This window comes from Heptranchias perlo, chromosome 2, assembly GCF_035084215.1.
Source record: "Heptranchias perlo isolate sHepPer1 chromosome 2, sHepPer1.hap1, whole genome shotgun sequence".
In the NCBI taxonomy this organism is placed as follows: domain Eukaryota; kingdom Metazoa; phylum Chordata; class Chondrichthyes; order Hexanchiformes; family Hexanchidae; genus Heptranchias; species Heptranchias perlo.
Genome location: NC_090326.1, coordinates 108,077,516 through 108,095,204, shown reverse-complemented (window position 1 = coordinate 108,095,204; position 17,689 = coordinate 108,077,516). Strand labels below are relative to the sequence as shown.

General features: G+C 45.8%; 1 protein-coding gene across 2 annotated transcripts in view; it reads left to right on the top strand.

Annotated features, from left to right (window-relative positions):
* Positions 1-17,689, top strand: part of LOC137342010 (receptor activity-modifying protein 3-like) — a 156,761-nt gene that overhangs the window by 20,393 nt on the left and 118,679 nt on the right. The gene's annotated exons all lie outside the window — the stretch shown is intronic.

The window sequence follows — 17,689 nt, the reverse complement described above, 5'->3', positions numbered from 1 at the left end:
AAGTTAATTTGAATACTCAGTTTGGCATACCTGTAAAGGTGCAAGCGAGGTACCTGCCCTGCTGTGCCATTGAAACTTGGACAGCACTGATTGCTCTAATGGAAGGGAGCCTGAGGCCCTTTTGGACCAAAAGTGTGAATAAGTTTAAAAAAATTGCCAATGGGGAACCATTGGCCAACACAAAAAATGATTATTTTTGTTGATTTACATCTTTGGGCCTTTTATAGGGCAGCGAGAATGGGGTTTAGCTAAATTGGGATGATCCTGCAATTCGGTAGCATTGGGAGATGGTCTGGGGCTTTGGCAGAATTGGGTCGGGGATCCTGGAACTTGGCAACATGGAGGGGAGGATCCTTTGGTCTGGCATCAGTATGGAGCGAGAACCTGAGATTTGGCAGAGTGGAGCGGGTGGAATTTGGGACTTGGCTCACTGGTAGATACCTGGGGGGTAATTTTAACCCCAAAGAATGGGTGGGTTGAGAGCGGGTGGGAGGTTAAAATAAGGGCTTTTGGAAGCAGGTCCGCAATCCGGCTCCAAAGAGGCCACTCCCGAGTTTAACCCAGGTGCGTTCTTTGCGCGCGCGCATCTGAAACCTGGAACTCCCGTCCCCACTTAATGCCGGTGACTTGATTGGTAAAGGGGCAATTTACCACATTGATATAGTTGAGGTACTTAATTTTTTGTTGATTCTAAGTGTGAAACAAATTTATCCTCACCTGCATGGGTTTCCCATGGCTTCTCAATCTCGCCAGTAAAATGGAGGCGAGATTCACGCAGAAGTTGATTTGGGCCTTTGATTGACACATCTCAATAAAACTCAAGCAATGCAATTGGTCTCTCAGTTCTCTAAGGCACACCTCTTGCTGAGAGTTCTTCTTGTGTTGAGACTGAGAGTTCTTTGTTGGGACAGCTTTGGGAAGACTTTGGAGCATCTCAATCTGACAAGATCAGGATGGGAGTGGGGGGGCACAATGGATGTATTCCAGAGGACATCTGAGGAGGAGGAAAATGAACATCCATGGCAGCCACGCCATACCTGTGTTGGGAACTGCTGGTGCACAAGACCGGTGTGCAACAAGGACGTGGAGAATAGCAGAGAGGGGAGCAGCAAAGGGACCGAGGTCGCAGGAGGCACTACCCACGTAAGAGGGTATACAGGCAGAGGCTGAGCTTCCTGGACCTCTCTGAGCGCTTACGCCAGCTCAGATTGAGTCGGCAGGTTGTTGCAGACATCTGAAGCTGCCTTGAGGAAGAGCTGCTCCCGGCTGGACCTGGTGGCCACATTTTGTCTGTCGCAGTAAACGTAACCACTGACCCCAATTTCTTCACCTCTGGGTTTTTCCAGTGTGCCATCTCCAGATCGTGCACGTAAGTGCATGAGGCAGGCGATGGATGGGTTGTTTGCCAGGGCGTCCGATTATGTGAACTGATCCCTGCGGTATCCCACTAGTTACAGATTGCCATTTTGAAAATTACCCTTTTATCCCGACTCTTTGTTTTCTGTTAGTTAGCCAATCCTCTATCCATGCCAGTATATTAACCCAACACTATGAGCTCTTATCTTGTGCAGTAATCTTTTATGTGGCACCTTACTGAATGCCTTTTGGAAATCCAAATATACTGCATCCATTGGTTCCCCTTTATCCACCCTACGTGTTACTTCCTCAAAGAACTCTAATAAATTTTCCAGACACGATTTCCCCTTCATAAATCCATATTGACTCTCCTTGATTGTATTATGAGTCTCCAAATGTCCTGCTACTACTTCCTTAATAATGGATTCTAGCATTTTCCCAAGGACAGATGTTAGGCTAACTGGTCTATCGTTACCTGATTTCTGTCTCACTCCCTTCTTGAATAGGAGTGTTACATTTGCGGTTTTCCAATCCGCTGGGACCTTTCCAGAATCTAGTGAATTCTGGAAGATTACAACCAATGCATCCACTATCTCTGTAGCCACTTCCTTTAAGAGCCTCGGATGCAAGCCATCAGGTCCAGGGGGCTTGTCAGCCTTTAGACCCATGAGTTTACCTAGTACTTTTTCGCTAGTGATAGTGATTGTTTTTAGTTCCTCCCTCCCCTTTGCCCCTTGATTTTCTACTATTATTGGTATGTTTTTAGTGTCTTCCACTGTGAAGACAGATACAAAATATCTGTTCAATTCCTCTGCCGTTTCCTTGTTTTCCATTATTATTTCCCCAGTCTCATCCTCTAAGGGACCAATGTTTACTTTAGCTACCCTCTTCCTTTTTATATACTTGTAGAAGCTTTTACTGTCAGTTTTTATATTCCTTGCTAGTTTACGCTCATAATTTATTTTCTCCCTCTTTATTATTCTTTTCGTCAGCCTTTGCTGGTTTTTAAAGTTTTCCCAATCTTCGGGCTTACCAGTAATCTTTGCCATGTTGTGTGCTTTTTCTTTTAACCTGATACCATCCCAGACTCTTCCATCACCATCCCTGGGTATGTCCTGTCCCACCGGCAGGACAGACCCACCAGAGGTGGCGGTACAGTGATATACAGTCAGGAGGGAGTGGCCCCGGGAGTCCTCAACATTGACTCTGGACCCCATGAAATCTCATGGCATCAGGTCAAACATGGGCAAGGAAACCTCCTGCTGATTACCACCTACCGTCCTCCCTCAGCTGATGAATCAGTCCTCCTCCATGTTGAACACCACTTGGAGGAAGCACTGAGGGTAGCAAGGGCACAAAATGTACTCTGGGTGGGGGACTTCAATGTCCATCACCAAGAGTGGCTCGGTAGCACCACTACTGACCGAGCTGGCCGAGTCCTGAAGGACATAGCTGCTAGACTGGGCCTGCGGCAGGTGGTGAGCGAACCAACACGAGGGAAAAACTTACTTGACCTCGTCCTCACCAATCTACCTGTAGCAAATGCATCTGTCCATGACAGTATTGGTAGGAGTGACCACCGCACAGTCCTCGTGGAGATGAAATCCCGTCTTCGCACTGAGGACACCATCCAACGTGTTGTGTGGCACTACCACCGTGCTAAATGGGATAGATTCAGAACAGATCTAGCAGCTCAAAACTGGGCATCCATGAGGCGCTGTGGGCCATCAGCAGCAGCAGAATTGTATTCCAGCACAATCTGTAACCTCATGGCCCGGCATATTCCTCACTCTACCATTACCAACAAGCCAGGGGATCAACCCTGGTTCAATGAGGAGTGTAGAAGAGCATGCCAGGAGCAGCACCAGGCGTACCTAAAAATGAGGTGCCAACCTGGTGAAGCTACAACTCAGGACTGACATGCATGCTAAACAGCGGAAGCAACATGCTATAGACAGAGCTAAGCGATTCCACAACCAACGGATCAGATCAAAGCTCTGCAGTCCTGCCACATCCAGTCGTGAATGGTGGTGGACAATTAAACAACTAACGGGAGGAGGAGGCTCTGCAAATATCCCCATTCTCAATGATGGCGGAGTCCAGCACGTGAGTGCAAAAGACAAGGCTAAAGCGTTTGCAACCATCTTCAGCCAGAAGTGCCGAGTGGATAATCCATCTCAGCCTCCTCCCGATATCCCCACCATCACGGAAGCCAGTCTTCGGCCAATTCGATTCACTCCACGTGATATCAAGAAACGGCTGAGTGCACTGGATACAGCAAAGGCTATGGGCCCCGACAACATCCCAGCTGTAGTGCTGAAGACTTGTGCTCCAGAACTAGCTGCGCCTCTAGCCAAGCTGTTCCAGTACAGCTACAACACTGGCATCCACCCGACAATGTGGAAAATTGCCCAGGTATGTCCTGTCCACAAAAAGCAGGACAAATCCAATCCGGCCAATTACCGCCCCATCAGTCTACTCTCAATCATCAGCAAAGTGATGGAAGGTGTCGTCGACAGTGCTATCAAGCGGCACTTACTCACCAATAACCTGCTCACCGATGCTCAGTTTGGGTTCCGCCAGGACCACTCGGCTCCAGACCTCATTACAGCCTTGGTCCAAACATGGACAAAAGAGCTGAATTCCAGAGGTGAGGTGAGATTGACTGCCCTTGACATCAAGGCAGCATTTGACCGAGTGTGGCACCAAGGAGCCCTAGTAAAATTGAAGTCAATGGGAATCAGGGGGAAAACTCTCCAGTGGCTGGAGTCATACCTAGCACAAAGGAAGATGGTAGTGGTTGTTGGAGGCCAAGCATCTCAGCCCCAGGGCATTGCTGCAGGAGTTCCTCAGGGCAGTGTCCTAGGCCCAACCATCTTCAGCTGCTTCATCAATGACCTTCCCTCCATCATAAGGTCAGAAATGGGGATGTTCGCTGATGACTGCACAGTGTTCAGTTCCATTCGCAACCCCTCAGATAATGAAGCAGTCCGATCCCGCATGCAGCAAGACCTGGACAACATCCAGGCTTGGGCTCATAAGTGGCAAGTAACATTCGCGCCAGATAAGTGCCAGGCAATGACCATCTCCAACAAGAGAGAGTCTAACCACCTCCCCTTGACATTCAACGGCATTACCATCGCCGAATCCCCCACCATCAACATCCTGGGGGTCACCATTGACCAGAAACTTAACTGGACCAGCCATATAAATACTGTGGCTACGAGAGCAGGTCAGAGGCTGTGTATTCTGCGGTGAGTGACTCACCTCCTGACTCCCCAAAACCTTTCCACTATCTACAAGGCACAAGTCAGGAGTGTGATGGAATATTCTCCACTTGCCTGGATGAGTGCAGCTCCAACAACACTCAAGAAGCTCGACACCATCCAAGATAAAGCAGCCCGCTTGATTGGCACCCCATCCACCACCCTAAACATTCACTCCCTTCACCACCGGCGCACTGTGCCTGCAGTGTGCACCATCCACAGGATGCACTGCAGCAACTCGCCAAGGCTTCTTCGACAGCACCTCCCAAACCCGCGACCTCTACCACCTAGAAGGACAAGGGCAGCAGGCGCATGGGAACAACACCACCTGCACGTTCCCCTCCAAGTCACACACCATCCCGACTTGGAAATATATCGCCGTTCCTTCATTGTCGCTGGGTCAAAATCCTGGAACTCCCTTCCTAACAGCATTGTGGGAGAACCGTCACCACACGGACTGCAGCGGTTCAAGAAGGCGGCTCACCACCACCTTCTCGAGGGCAATTAGGGATGGGCAATAAATGCCGGCCTTGCCAGCGACGCCCACATCCCGTGAACGAATATAAAAAAAAAACTTCCTTAGTTAGCCATGGTTGGTTCACCCTTTTTGTGGAGTCTTTCCTCCTAACAGCCACATGACCACCAGGTGTGTCATTGAGCAAGCCATTGGCATGTTGACGATGCTCTTCAGGTGCCTGGATAGGACTGGAGTTGCCCTTCAGTGCTCACCAGTGAGGATCTCCAGAATAATTGTTGTGTGCTGTGTCCTGCACAACATAGCGCAGCAGGGAGGGTTACAGGTGGAGGAGGATGAAGGCGTTCACCAAGCATCCTCTGCTGGTGGTAACATTGAAGAAGAGGAAAAGGACGAGGAGGATGAAGACAATGAGGAAAATGAAGATGGGGCACCCATCACCAGACCATCCATGCACATTGCTGCCCGTTATGCCAGGGATGCCCTCATATCTCACAGGGTCTCATAATGAGAGTTGCAAAATAAAGAAATTGAGACACTCAGGCTGCTTGTCACAACCACCACCACTACCACCAACGCCTCCCACCCCCCCCCCCCCCCGCCTCCGCTTTGCACAAGATAGTCCTTCAACCATGTGCACACCCATTGCAGATTTGCCCAATGGGTCATGTATTGGCGTTCATGATGAAGTAAATGAAAGGGCGACTTGACACTCAGGACGCAATAATGGGCAGGACATGGTAGTGGTGATAATAAATGTAATGTGCCAATATAAAAAAAAAGAGAATGAACAACATAACATTTCTTCAACACCCTTGTGCACACCCTTGGTGAACTACAATTGCTTAAGCTTATGCTTGGTGAACTACAATTGCTCAAGCTTCTGCTTTCTATCACTTCTATGTGGTACATCCCCTGTGGCTTCAGCAGGGGTAGAGGCAGGCTGCTTAGATCCCTGCCCTGACTGCTGAGATGCTCTTGGCCTATGACCTCTGGGTTTTGGAGCCCATGAGGGCCCCGCCAAACACTGTTCCACCTGCACCTGTGCAGGGGTTGGGGGGTGGGGGGCAATGGGTGGGATGTGGGAATGCTTTGAGTGGAGTTCCCACTTCAATGTCCCCTCTCGCCTTCATCCCTCTCCCAGAACTGTGATACAATCCACTAGTGTTGGAGTTGGACTCCTCCATCCTCTCCACTATTGCGGAGAGTGGGACGTTTTCCAGTTCTTAGTGATGGCCTCCGGGGTTCAGCATCTGTGTCCAGCTGAGCAGAGCTTGGAGAGGAGTGCACCCTCCGACGTGGAATCTCCACAGCTGTTCCTGCCACCAGTGTCTGCTCGTGCTCACTTGTGAATTGTGATTCACCAGGTGACAACCCAACTATCTGGCTAACAGGGCCCACCCTAGTGCCAGTATCTGCATTGGTGCATGGCTATATGTCCTGTGATGGTGTACCCTCAGAAGGAATGAGGTCCTTTGAGAAATCGATGTCATCCATCTCGCCACATTCTTCTTGAACGCGTGAAGGCCCTGGAAGACAATAGAAAGCAAAATGAATTAGTCATTGGTAAGGTGACAATCTTGCCAATCACCATACTCAGATCTGTCAGAGTTCAGTCATTGATGAAATAAAGTCATCATGTGTGTGAAAGATGTTTAAGTTCTGTCACCAGGCATCTGTGGGTTCCCAGTCTATCCATCCCCGATGGGTAGAGATGCAGCTGTCCCACTTATCTCCATGGCCTCCTCCTCTGCATCTGTGAGCTGGACTCTTTGTGGTGGTCCAACTCCAGTCCTTGTCCTCTCCCTTGTGTTTTGTGCTCTCTTCTCCAGCAAGGGGAGAAAGAACAGACCTGTGAGTAACTGAAGGTGTTGTAGTCACCCGATGAATGCATTGCTTTTGGTGAGGCTGACTATGAAGCAGTTGCATCAGAGGGTGACTATCAGACAGATGCATCACATTGCATCAGGATTGGGGTGAGTGGCAGGGGTGGGTACATAATTGGGGAGGTGAGGAAGTGCTTAGAAAGTGAAGGATGGTTGATGCTGAAAGTGGATGTAAGGAGTGATGTGATGGAGTACACTTGGAAAGACAGAGTGAGGGGGTTGCACAACACAGGATGAGGTGAATCAGCAAATTTACTCACTTTTCCTGACTTGGTTAGGTCATTAAAATATTTCCTGCACTGCAGCCAAGACCTGGCCACCGTGCTCCTGCTGCTGACCTCTTCTGCCACCTCCAGCTGCACCATCTTGGAGGCAGAACCAGGCTTCTCCCTTCGACCTCTTGGGTAGATGACCTCCCTCCTTCTCACAGTACCCAGCAGTACTTTAAGTGATGCATCTGAGAACCTGGATCCTGCCTTTGCTCTATGTGCATCCATCGCTTCACTTCCTCCTTTCTTCTCCAAAATCCATTTTTGCATTGGCCCTATAAATAGTGAACTTTAGATCGCGTCCTGTGGGTGTGCAGTACGGCCGCTGCGCAGCTTGGAGATGCAAAACCCGGGAGTAAAATTAAGTGCCTTTAATTGAGTTGCGATCGCAGATTCCGACGCACTCACATTACTTCTGGGTTTCCTATGCAATTATCTACCCGCTGAGTTGCCGGCTCTGGGTAAAAATGAAGCCCTTGTGTCTGTCAACAGTGAGGGCAGGGGGAGGGCATCCCAGATCTGGCAGCAATGATTTGTAATTTTCTAAGCAATCTCTATAAACTTTAAATTTGGTGTTTTGTGATCGGTTTCTGTAAGTGTCTGTTTCTCTCTCTCTTTCTCTCTATCTCTATCTTACAGATATCAGTTGTTAAAATATTTACATTTTCTAATTAGCTACAAACATAGGTGATAACAAAGGCTTTGTTTGCTTTCAAAATTAAACTTACTTGTTTTTTTTAAAAGAACCCAAATTAGGATGAGTAAAAACACTTTGTGGGTTTCTCTCTCTCTCTATTTCTGGTGTGTATGCCTCCGTCTCTATCTCTATTTCTCTCCCTCTATTTCATAAGTGCCACTAATTTGACTATCAACAAAACACAGGTAATAATCAGGTGATAATTAGAGGCTTTATATTTGCTTTCAAAATTCAACTCTTGTTTTTTTTAAATAAGGAACTTAAATTTAGATGAGGAAAGATTGTGCTGGCTTACTTTAGTAGCTTGCTGTCCATAAGCAGAGTTGATTGATTTTTATCATCACTTTCGTTCTCAAATTTGGTTCAACATTATAATATTGGGCATTTTGCATTTGTTGTCTGTAGTGAAGTGTCCTGCCATTATCACAAAAGAAGGTTTAAGTTGTGATTTCCACTTCAAAAAATATAGGCCCAGAAATTGCTGGAAAAATAATGGCGAGTTCATGGCGCCTGCGATTATTAGTGTGTAAAAAACCCAGCAATTTGTGGCAAAGAGATACACCATGAGTTCTAAATCACCACAAATTGCTGGATGATGTGTACCGCTCTGCTGCTAGCCTTGCGAAAACAGAAAAAATCGTGAGCTCGCCGTCAGCCTCCCACATTCACATTCATTGTGTGTCAAGAAATTGCTGGATTTGCGCCGTAATGACAAATTAATCTCGACGCAGCCATTTAGGGCTGGTAATTCATGTCGCAATACACCCTGTCAAAGGCATGATTGATGGTCCTCACATGACATTGGAGCCTGGAGGCACACAAAGTGAGCATTCCAGTTCTGGAATTCATTGCAGAGAGTACTAGAGTGCTTGAAAGGATCTCTGAAACCTAAACCTGTCTCGGGAATCTGTTTCTCTCACATGTATTTTCTCAAACACTCCTGCAACTGCTTAAAGGTGATCTCCAGGAGCTCTTTTGAGACTCAGAAGAGGGAGAAATATGGCTTATCCATTAGGAATACCACTGCTTCTATTGTTAATCGATGACCTGGAAGAGGAGCGCAGGGAACTGGCAAGCAGGATCGGGCACCATGGCCGGAGGCTGACCAGGACGAACTATTACTCTCCCCAGACAGTCTACAGGGAGAGGATGTCTTTCGAGACGATGTCAGAGGAGCTGTGTGTGAGGAGGCTGTGCTTCAGCAACGAGGCAATTGGCCACCTCTGTGAAATATTAAAAGAGGATCTGCAGCCACGGTCTACCTTCCGTAGGGCCTGTCAGTGGCCATGAAGGTAACGACGGCCCTCAAATTTTAGGCATGCGGGTTATTTCAAACATGTGCAGCATCACCCAGGGCGCGCGAGGGCCTGCATTCATCAGGTAACGGATGCCATATTTATCAACTGTGACATGTCCCCAGCACGGGTAAGGGTGATGTCCATTGCATTCTACAGGATCACTAGCTTCCCCAGTGCACGGGGCCATCAACGGAACCCACGTGCCAAGAAGGCACCTCGTGATGACCCTGTGACATTCATCAACAGGAAAAGGTTCTATTTGTTAAATGTAATGATACTTTGCGATGCCAACTGCGGATCATGAGTGTCAGAAGTGCTTATGGTGCCTTCGTCCTTTGGCACTCAAACTTACATGATTTCTTCACCAGGGAGGGACAAGGAGATGGATGGATCTTAGGTGACAAGGCCTACCCGCTAAAGCCATGGCTCATGACCCCCTACTGCATCACCAATAATGCAGCACAGGCGCGGTACAACCGTGCACACGTGTGCATGCGCCAAGTGGTGGAGTGGACGAGAGGCATGCTGAAATCACGCTTCCGGTGCCTGGACAGGTCGGGGGGTACTTTGCAGTACTCGCCTAGCAAAGTGGCAAGGATTGTGATGGCAAGTTGTGCATTGCACAACTATGCCCTGCGGGAAGGACTGACCCGTAACCTGGCAGACGAGATGCAGGTCGATATGGACAATCTGGAGGATCCCAACCCGGACATCGCTGGGGCATTGGGCCGTGGCCCCTCCAAGGAAGGCATGGCTGTAACGGGCAGGGCGGCTAGAGAGCTGCTGGTGGCTGAGTCATTCAGACAATAATGATAGCAGCAACTGCTTCCTTATGAGGAGGCATTACATAAACTAGGCTTGTATTTCCCAGAATGTGGCAGGTTAAGGGGCGATTCGATAGAGGTTTTTAGGATTTTGAAAGGAATTGATAGGGTAGGTAGAGAGAAACTTTTTCCGCTAGTGGGGGAGTCTAGGACAAGAGGACTTAAAATCAGAGCCAGGCCATTCAGGAGAGAAGCTAGGAAACACTTTTTCATGCCAAGGGTGGTAGAAGTTTAGAACTCTCTCCCACAAAAAGCAGTAGATGCTAGCTCAATTAATAATTTTAAATCTGAGATTGATAGATTTTTGCTAGACAAGGGTATTAAAGGATATGGAGCCAAGGTGGGTGGATGGAGTTAGGATACAGATCAGCCATGATCTCATTGAATGGTGGAACAGGCTCGAGGGGCTGAATGGCCTACTCCTGTTCCTATGTTCCCCTCCCCTCCAGGACAGCACTCAAAAGGAAGGACAGGCAAGATTGAAAGTCATACATTGGAACTTTTTTTCAGTGCAACAGTTTTAAACAAAAATTGAGGTTGTTAGTCAATTTAAAAGTAGTGCTAGATTTCTCCTTTGACAACAGTAAATGTAAACGTGTTAAAATTATTAACATTTTTCAAAGTTTCAAAAAGTTATAAATTACTTTTCACATAATTATTTAACAGCAGCATCAACAATAAGAGTAACAATTAAAAATAACTGTCAATAAATATCAATGGACACAATAACACAATGTCAATAATAGAACAACAATAGCAACAAATTTAACAAACTATTTACAAGACTTGCACCCTCACAGGCATGCCTGAGGGTCAGCTGTGATTTGAGACTGAGTGGGAGGATGTGGACCCTGTACGGGAGGGGCACCCTATTTCCACCTATGCCTCGCCCCTCCAAGTGCACAAACCCTCTGTGTCCTGTGGCCTGTTGGACGGGTTTGAGGGAATTGGAGGCTGGGTTGCTGATGTTGCTCCAAGGGGACATGGAGAGAAATTGCCCTGCGACTCCTGGTAGTTGCCTCTGGGGAAGGGACAGCTGCTGGCTGCATTACTGGAGAATCATCCTCAGCAGCCGGGCACTGCAAGGTACTAAGCACTAAGCCTGGGGGTGGAAGGAAGTGGCCCTGGCGCCTGCCTCCCTGCTGGTCAGCAGCATGTCCCTCATGGTCCTGGACTGTATCTGGAGCGGGTGCAGCTACAGAGTTGGGGAGGGGGTTAGAGACACGCGTATCAGTTGCAGTACAGTGGTACATACTGTGTAGCACAACTGTCCGCGCAATAACATGGCAAAGGATGCCCACATTCTGCCCAAAGTTGTCCAGCTTCTGCCCCACATTCTAATTGAGGAGCTTAATCTCCTGGCTCATGGACCCAAGAAATTGCAGGTACCTGCCATGCAGCCCAATCGACCTCCTTTGCATTTCTACACCTTTGAAGTCCTCCTCCCACTTGTCCGCATGCTGGGCCTGATGTCTACCTCATCTTTCAAGGGACCGGGACGCATCTCCACCACCTCCCAGTGGTACCTCACCCCCTGATTGGTCAGATTCAGACTGCGAGTCCCCTCCCACAGGCCCTGGGGCAGCAGCTTAGCAGATGCCCACGAGAGGGAAGGCGCATGTGTCTCACGCAGAGCCAGAGAGGCCAGGATTTGGAGAAGGGTTGGAAACCCGTGAGTGAGGTTTGTCACGGTCAAGCCCCCCCCACCCCCCCCCCCCCCCCTACATCAGCATCCTCAAGGTGCAACTTGGGGACAGGAGTGACGATGCCACTTTGCCTGCCCTGCCCCCCCCGGGGAGTGCAGCCTTCTTTTCCTCCTGCTGGCCCCCTTGTTCCTCCTCCTGCTAAGTCACTGCATCAGCGCCCTCTGCAGCCGCTGCCTCAGTGCCCTCTGCAGATCCCGCCTCCTCAGGTTGCCGTGGACCTGTGGGAAGGAGGAACAAAATGTTACAACTGTAAAGCATGTTCATTTGGCACATCACATAAATTTTATCTTCACGTTCAATGCACAACACGGAAAAGGGCAATTCACCCCAAGTGGTGTATGCCAGTGCTCACATGCTGCACAAGCATCCCCCACTCTAATTTCCTTTTCTCACCCTGCAGCCACTAAAGAGGTTTTAAACATGTAGCCCATGGAGCACATGCAATTCATAAAGCTCAGATGTCTCTCCTCTCTGTCTCACCTTCTTTGTCTCCTCAAGACAGTATGATACTCACTGAATCCAATGTCTGCTTGGATGACAGACGGTATGTCCTTGTGACCCTGCAGCTGCAGGGCCCTGTTCTCATGGGGGGTAAGCTCCCTCAGGAAAGGATTACCCTCACCCATTATCGCCCTCTCCCGGGCATTTTGAGCTATCTTGCCCTATACAGACAGAAGAATTTGAAAATGAGAGAGCATTATATTAGTTGCTGATTGCTGCTAGGGACTTGTTTTCATGTATTGTAATGTGCTCTCTCTAGAGCAGAGATTAAAAAGGTGTGAATCCATCACTTTGGGAAGGCAGTCCCCCATGGCAACTGAGTTTTACAACTCACTTGACTTTGGATTGAACCTTCCTCAAGCAACTTGTAAAAAAATCTTACTGGCTAACATGAAGTAACACACAGACTGCAGTTTTAAAATAATCTAAATTTTAAAATAAAATAAAACGTCTAATAATCTGAACTTACCTACCCTGCTCTGGTCAGATCGTTATATTTCTTTCTGCACTTGTCCACTGTCCGTTGGGCAGTGGATGATGGGGTGAGGGTCTCTGCCACCACCTTCCATGCCACCATGCTAATTTTGCGTGGAACCTTATATCTCTTGTTCCCAAGCAGCCGCTGACGCTTCATCTCGACCTCATCTAACAGTGCCTGCAGGTCGTTGCCGGCATAGTTGTTGAACTTCTTTCCTTCTGTCTTTTCTTGCAACATCTTTCAAGGTTTTTCTGTGGAGAAGTATATATGCAAAACTCTAGTTACTTTCTGCTGCTTTGTATAAAAGTTTTTTAAAAGTTTAAAAAATATTTTAGTAACTTTTTAAAGTTAGTTTTAGGTCATTTCAAAAGTTACAGGTCACTCACCTATGCCATACCTTAACTGAATTGATGGTATCTGTTTTCATCTATTTATAGTGCCATGAGGTTGGTATGTTTGATAGACCATTGGACCCGACGTTCACGAGGTTCCAGGTGCCGCGCCATTATCAATTCGTATTTCCAGCAATTTGCAGTGCAAAAATAATACGATCTGAGGGGTGAGGTAAAAAATCCAATTCACGGCGCTTCCTGCGAGATGTGAGCCTTTTTTGGGCCTTGCGCTTTTAACTACGGTACATTAAAAGTCAATTTGCAAAGCATTCAAATACCTCAGAATACTAAGAACCTGTGGAATCACAACTGTGGAGCGGTCAACTTCTAGAATTTTACTGTTATAGGACAGTCAAAAGAATATGCAAAAAATGTCATGCTCTTTGTTATCCCTCCAGCTTATATGTGTGAAACTTGTATGGAGCAAGATGTGACATGTGCAATATTTGACTTGCTTAATTCTCTGGTGATATACTTTTAGTTCAAACAAGATCATTTATTTAAATACCTTAATGCACATACTCCTTGATGATGTCATGCAAATCTTTCATTTATGCCTATTTGCATCTGAAATAATTATGTTAGAAGACATGCGATTCTTTAAAACTCAATAGTATTTATCTATTAAAATGACTCTGCATCTTATGTAAATTAATTTCTTGTATTTTTCCATTTTTTTTCATCAAGTGTCAGCAACAATCATTCTAAAAATCAGAAATAGCATTGAGTTAGGTCTACAACAAACCCTGCTATTGTTCTACAACAATGCACTTGGACCTCAACCATAGAAGAATACCTGTACCATTGCCACTAAATGAGTATTCATTATGTGCACAGGCAATCTATCAATTGCATCTGTTGAACATGTTCAAAGTATTGTAGCTGACTCATCTCACTTTTGTCAACTAGAGTTGCTTGATTTGTTGCCTGATGCCTTTGTCCAATTATTATTGCAGCCTGCTTATACCCAATATCTTCTGTGAGCAGAGCATTTTGAAACATGAGAATATTTTGTTTACTTTCTGCCTTTAACATTCACATCTCATTGCCAAAAGTGACTGGAATGATGAGACATTGATAAAGCTTTGACTTCAGTTGCACTTTTACTGCTTTTGATTTTCAGACAACGTCCAGCTTTTCAATTCTCCTGACATAACTGAAATTCTCTGCTTCATGTCTCCTGCGCATTCACCAATATCTGTAATGAGCCCATCCAAAAAGACTACTTGTTTTAGTTGGTGATCCATCATAATCCTGATGCTCATGTCTGCTTTCTCTTTATCATTGACAAATATTTCTTTTTTTGATGTCAATACAGATCCCTAAATTTCTGCCTGCTGATTGTTTTCTGTTTAAAAAAATAATTTTTAACCAGCAGTGGAATATATTCATAACTGAATGACCATTAATGTTTGTATGTATATATCCCCATTAAATGGGGTAATGATTAATTATACAGTGTGCATTTATTATGGGTAACAACACTGCAGGGCCATTTAATGAGATAAAATCTGGATATCACATACATGTTAAATCATTATTATGTTGATATAATTTTTAAAATTCAAAAAAATTCTATTACAGTCTGTGATTCTCTGAACTTTGAACCAGCATCTCTGAGGCTAACTGAAACTTGATTGGGAGTTTAGCGATGTTCTCAGCTAATTAGAACTCATTTGCAACCTTACACAGTTCATTTTAAGGAATGGAAACCCATACAATTTCCCGATATGTGCTTCTGTTAGGTGAGGCTGTAAGCCAGGAATGTACATTTGGAAAATTGGCTAACTTATTTGGGCAATAATGAACAAAATGGGCTTTATATCAGTAGCCTTTTCCACAGTATTAATTATTTTGGCATTAGACACAGCCTTTAAATTCTTTAGCCTCAATGTTGCTTGGCTATTTTGGTGACTTCCCTGAATTTAATGGTGAAAGTCAGCTCAAATGTCCAAAAAACTTGGCCAAGACCCAGATACACTGGGGCCTGGCTTTAAGGTAGAGTTTTCAGGATGGCTTTTTCAGGGCGGAACCTCTGCCCACCCTTACAAAACCATCGACATAAGCAGGCTTGGGGGAGATCCCATTCTTAGTTGGGAGATACCACTTTTTAGCCTTTAGTTTGGATTTGGCATAATATCAGACATACAGGGCTGAAACCAGCAGAAGTTGGGCTCAATGGGACTTCAGGTCAAGCTCAGGGCCCGAAACCCTGAAGATTAGCAGTGGGGGGGCAAAGTAAGTTTTTATTTTTTAAAGCACCTCCCTTTGTCAGGGTATCTGAGGGGAACCAGATTCTTGGGAGGTGGGGGAGGACCCAGCAGCCTCCTGGGCCAGCCAGTTTCCACAGGTGCCTCTGGTGTCTTAGTTAGGGGGGGCATCACAGATGCATTCCCAAACCATGAAAGATCTCTCCTGGAAATCCTTCTCCTGACCCACCAACTTTGTTGATGGTGGAATTCGGTGGAGGATGCGAGCCCGATATATCTGCCAGGATCAGGGACCTGTGGAAAAAAATCAATCCAATTTATGCATATCGCATGTGAAAGATACTGATACAATGTTTCTAGTGAGTAGAAAGGGGTTTCCAATACTATGTAGGGCAAGTTTCAGCATTTTAAAAGTCAGTATGGACAATAGTCTGTGGTCTGCTATTAGCTTATGCTTCATCATAGTAGTCTTTGTTCCTCAAGTAACCTTGTACTCAGTAGGCCAGTGATGTATTTCTCAGAGGTTTTCCTAAATTGGCCCAAGTTTTTTTCTTTTTTTTAATCCCCTCCAGGGGATTGCATGACTGTGAGAAGGAAGGGGGGATAGGCGTGATGGTTTGTGGAAGTTACACCATGCTGAGACTGGAAAGGCTCGATGGACCAGCGGGTCTTTTCCTGTTCTTTTTTATATGTTTGTGTGAATGTTTGTAACTTATATCATTGTTTTGGCTACATAGCTATAAAGGATAGAAATGTTTGCTCTGGGTGTACAAATTCTTCACTTGGAGTAGGAATGCTGTTATTGAAGGTTTGAGTGAGAGAGCCATAATTTCTGTACCAAGGTTGGATTGCCACAGATTATTCAACTTGAAATTTTTTATTTTTTGCCAGAAGTAACAGTCAGTAGGGATACTTTATGAACTGAATAATGGACAGCAGTCTCTAAAAACCCTTAAATAGAAACAGGGTTGCCAAACTAAAGTATATTTCCAGACTAAAGTATATTCAGAGGTACAGAGTATCAACAATGTTTCTTTTTGAAATGTAGTTGCGTACCATGAAAATTTCTACACAGCAGTTGTCTCACTGTCAGCTCCTTAGTCTCTCTTTCTGGCCTGTGCCGCTCCTTACCGCAGTTTGAGAAGTTGGTGTTTACAGGAATGGTTGCTGTATTACTTACTTGATGCGCCCTACTCCAAACTCAGTGGCATCAATAAATATATGAGTTGCAAATGATGTATGTCATGCAATTTTATATTAATTGAAAAACTGGACACTGTCCTGCACCCACTGAGAGAGGACCCAGATTCAAACCCAGCCCAGATAGATGAGATATAAATTTTTTAAGGCTCCACTAGTGTTGCCTTGTTGGTGATGGGCGTGGGGTGTGCAATTGGGTACATGTTAATTTATTGTACAGTGCCTTTTGCGACATGTGATTTTGGAGGATACAACAAACCACGTATAAGCATGTCCAAGTCACATTTATCATAGAATCATAGAATCATAGAAAGGTTACTGCACGGAAGGAGGCCATTCGGCCCATTGAGTCCGCGCCACGGATTGTACAAACAATTATTAAAATTAGATCCTATACTGAATCTGTGATTTGGGCGAGCCTCCACCACAGCACACATCTTGCCTGTATAAAATTGCTGCATTAGGAGTCCTAGAGCCTAGCCTGCTCAAGAAGGCTTCTTACAGGGAAATTATGATTTGAGTTGCTGGAAAAAAATGTTTATTTTTACATTTGTAATTATATTTGCTGCATTTTGCTCCATGCTTTAATTGGTTTTATGCCATTTTTGATTTTTTTTCCCTCACTACTTTCTTTCATTATTCTTGGTTGCTCTGACATTTAAGTAGCATGATGCAAAGTGGTGACAATAGGAATTCCTTTGGTGGCTTCCATGGCACAGGTGAGTTCATGAGGGGACAACAAATACAAGTGCAATGGCATTTTGTCTGCACCCATAACTACATCAGGACCTACATTTATAGATCCCACCATACGTACGTGGAAACGTTAGAGAGGACACCTTTCTTCGCCACCCTGTTTCACATTGAAGACAATGGAAATGAAAACCGGGAGAGATGGATAATGAGCGGTTGATTCAATATTGCCCGCTTTACACTCGCCCAAAGTCTAAATTACACGCATTAACTCTTTTTGAGCAAAATAGGAAAATGTACCCGTGGAGTGAGATTGCTAATTTTGTGCCAGAATAGTTAAATGTTAGGGGCAGATTTTATTCTGTTTGCTCATATCCACTAGGAATGGGTTGGGACTGTTCAAACAATTTCAGGTTGTGTGCTTATTAAGGCAAGGGT